Raw genomic sequence first — 4,476 nt, 5'->3', positions numbered from 1 at the left:
TGACACTTTCTGTTTTATGAAAAAATATGCTGTGCCTTCCTGCATTTATACAACAGCTGTCAAATTGCCAAATCCTTGTAATAAATAGCAAAGCAAGGACAGTGGTGGTGCAATTCTCCTCCTGTTGGCCATGCAATGTGGCCTGTTTAGAAAAATCTTAGGCACTGGAAAATCACTAAGTGATGTGGCCAGTTTTCCATGCACTTGTTTCCACCCTCCCAAAGCAGAGGACAATTAGTCTCAAGTGTAAGGGGTTTTCATGCAAAATATACTACATATATCAATAGCATTAAAGTCAATCGGACTTGTCTATAAAGCTGTAACAAATTATAATAGTTGAAGGGCACAGAAACAAACCAAGATCATCACGCATATTTTGCAAAGGTGGCTGTGAAGACATTAACAATTGCATTTCACACTTGGTAAATTGAATCTAAATTAAAAGATTCTACACTTTCAGCTATTTGTTAAGGCAAGCTTAATGTAATAGAAGTTTGTTATATTACTTTAGACAGCTACAAGGATATAGTATTCTGTACTCATCACAGAGGAACTACCTCAGACAAATTGTTTTCAAGATATCTAGTACCTCCCCGGATTTCATGGGACTGGATTACCCAGGGAAATTTCTTTTCATATATAATTCTTACATTATTTAATTATGTTGTATTTTCTACAGTTTATTCTTATGCCTTATGTAAAATTTAACATCTTTATTGATGATCTTGATAAGGACACAGAGTGTGTCATCAGTGAGTTCGCAGATGACACCAAGTTAAGCGGGAGTGTGGATCTGCATGACAATAGGGAGGCTCTACAGAGAGAATGGGATAGATTGGATCTGTGGGCCGACATTAATGGGATGAGCTTCAACAAGGCCAAGTGCCAGGTCCTGCACTTGGGCCACAACAACCCCCTGCATGGCTACAGGCTGGGAGAGGTGTGGCTGGAGCTGTCTGGGAGAGAAGGATTTGGGGGTTCTCATTGACAAGCAGCTGAACATGAGCCAGCAGTGTGCCCGGGTGGCCAAGAAAGCCAACGGCATCCTGGCTTGTGTCAGAAATAGTGTGACCAGCAGAAGCAGGGAGGTGACAGTCCTCCTGTGCTCTGCACTGGTGAGGCCACTCCTGGATTATTGTGTTCAGCTTTGGGCACCTCAATATGAGGGAGATATTGACCTCTAGAGCGGGTGTAGAGGAGGGAAACGAAGCTGGTGAAGGGCCTGGAGAACAAATCCTATGAGGAGCAACTGAAGGAGCTGGGACTGTTTAGTTTGAGGAGGAGAAGGCTGAGGGGAGACCTCATCACTCTCTACAGCTACCTGAAAGGACATTGTAGAGAGGTTGGTGCTGGTCTCTTCTCACAGGTAATTAGTGACAGAACAAGAGGGAATGGCTTTAAAGTGCAACAGGGGAGCTTCAGACTGGACTTTAGGAAAAAAATTTTCACAGGAAGAGTGGTCAGACAGTGGAATAGGTTGCCCAGGAAGGGGGTGGAATTACCATCCCTGGATGTGTTTAAGGGTCGTTTAGATGAGATGCTGGGGGATATGGTGTAGGGGAGAACTTTGTAGAGTAGGGCTGATGGTTGGACTTGATGATCCCAAGGGTCTTTTCCAACCTGAATGATTCTGTGATTCAACAAAATAATATTTTCTGAAATAATTTATTATAATTACCACAAAATTACAGCAAGTAAGCTTGATTGACAACTCAGTAATCACTCCCAAAAGCTACTGTACACTATCATGTGCAGTATTAATACCAATGTCTGCCTTATAAGCTTTGACAGTGTATGTAAGTACCTAAGGTATACAATTTAAATACATTTCATTATTTAAGTAATATCAATTTAATATTCAGTCCTTGCAACTTGTAAGTACATTATTAGTTTTGTAACAATTTTCAGTACTTTCAGAACAGCACTTCACATTGTTATGACTGATTTTCACTTGTACCCAATACTAAAATGAAAAAAATCCAACAACAAAAAACAAGAACAACAGGAAAACAAAACAAAACAAAACAAAATTAGATTTTTAATCCACTGACTAATTTTGGCATGATTAATGGTTTTAAAGGCGTTCCTTTTATGTCTAACTCGCCCAAGCCTCTTTACAGAATTCAAGCTTCACATGTAGTTGGAAATATTTCATTCACTGAATTACCTGACTGACATTAAATTTGTTGCTCTTAAAAAATGTGAAACAAACCTGTACAGTGAATAAATTGCACAGGACAAATTGAGAAGACAGTGAGCCTGAAAAGGTATGCTGCCAACTGCATAAAGCTGGCGTATCCCTTTTGAGCAATGCAAATAGGCATAAATTAAAATTTCTGGGTTATGCTGAATATAACAAATTTATTTTGAAAAAACAATTTTGATTTTTCAGCTAAAAATATCTTCCAGTGTCCACCAAGAATTGCAATATCTTTCCTCATATTTATATTTTTGCTTATTTGACATCCAGAATGCATCAGCTTGCTTCAATAATTTCAGACACCATAGATCATAAACCAGCATCTATACAGGCTATAAAGGTGAGATGAAAACTTGTGACAGCACAGCCATATAATCCAGTTACACAAAACATGCATTATTTAGTCTAAATTTTTCCATCGAATATATAGGCTATTAAGAAGGCCCCATAAAATCTCCCATATCTAATTCATTTTCTAATTTAGAGTTCAACACACTGAACCTTCTGATAAATCTGTGGAAGCCCAGATTTGTGAAAGACTACAATCTTTTAATATAACAATCATATTTCAAGTGACATATGACTACAGACTCTTGTTGTCTCCTTATTTATGAAAAAAAAAAATAAATTACTGAGTTGAAGCCTAAACCAGAATTAAAGCATCATTCATTTTCTCAACAAATGCAGACCAGTTCTTCAGTACTGTGAAGATGGTATTTTAAACCTATCATATTCTATTACATACTCTTTTTTTTCTGGGCATGGAGTAAAAAGAACTGCTGAAAGGAAAAAAAAAAAAAACCAAAACAACAACAACAAAAAAACCCTTCATGAATTCAACATTTATATAGTTACTGTAACAAACGACTTTCCCAGATTGGTAAAAATGTCTTGTGAAGCAGGCTGCCCTGGAGCTGCTAACACAATACGCGCTGCTAACACAATATGCAACGATGGTGGCTTGCCATCTGACAGTGCCAAGAGATACTCACTTAGGCTACTTACATAAATTAGCCTTATAACAAAGTAGCCAGTCTACAGTTCATTAGGTAATATAGTGGTGAAAAAAGGAAAGTCACAGGAACTGGGAATGAAGGAAATTCTGGATTCTAGTTACTGGGTATGTGCTCTACATAACCTCTGATCAGAGCAATATAAGTCCAAGCTTGCATTTATAGCAAGTGAAAACAAATACAAAACGTGCATATAGATAAATATAGAAGCAAGATTAACACCTAAAAATATTATTTCAGGGAATATACAGAAAACAGAAAAGCAAGAAATTATCTTTTAGCAGTTGCTGCTGAAAAGATTTTTGACACAGCCTCTTCAGCTTTTAACATCAAGCTTCCATCAGCATCTTGTTTCACTTGGGATTCCTTGCAGGCATCACCTTCATGTTTCTAGTTGTCATATCTAAACAAGTACAAAATTTGACTACCAAAAAGGGAAAAGCCAACATGAAACACAGCTCTGCTTAAGGTTAGTTCGCTAACCTTAATCCAGCAAAAAATGGGTAAGGGACACCCTCCTTTCTATCTGTTCTTTTATACATATCTTTACCTGAGCCCTTCTTCCATCCAGACTTTCTCCTATTTTTTGTCCTAAGGAGAATATACAGGGGGTCTACTAGGCTTCTTGGTGGTGGTGAAGGCAAGAATGAAGCAGATGATTATGACATCACAAGCTTTCAAATGAGAGACAATTATGCATCGTTAATGCTTTGTAAAACAATTAGTTTTGAAATAATACATTAATTTCTAAATGACAACCAAATGCAGCAGTTACGGTTCAAAATAATTGTCTCTTCACATTCAGTCTGCCGATAAGCGCACGTAGCTCTCTTCGAGGTCAGTGGAAGCTGTACATGCGCGTCCATCTCTTAAAGCTATGTGGCTTAATATCTAAAGTGAATATTAAAATAGTAAAGGTATAAACTAGCAGTTTCCCATATAAATTAACTGTTGCTGCTGCTTTTGCTTTTTTCTCTGTCAAATAAAGGAAAGGCAGACAGAATAGAAGTGCAACTTGAGTGTGACGAGAGCACCACAACGCAGGGGGTGCTCGCCCTCAGCTGGATTTATCTGTCGGCGGCACTTGGGGCGCTCGCAGCCCCGCCCCGGTCCCTCTGAGCTGCACCCGGAGGCGACCCGCCCGGACAGGCGGCACCACGGAGGCTGGGCCCTAGGTGGCGAGGGGCCGGGACAGGGGCCGCGCCCTGCCGGCCCCGCCAGCCGTCGCCTCTCCCGCCCGCCTCGCTTCGGGACGGGCTGCAC

Source organism: Athene cunicularia (genome assembly GCF_003259725.1).
Source record: "Athene cunicularia isolate RWA chromosome Z unlocalized genomic scaffold, athCun1 chrZ_part2, whole genome shotgun sequence".
In the NCBI taxonomy this organism is placed as follows: Eukaryota; Metazoa; Chordata; class Aves; order Strigiformes; family Strigidae; genus Athene; species Athene cunicularia.
The sequence above is the reverse complement of the archived record's forward strand: the minus strand, read 5'-3'. Positions refer to the sequence as shown.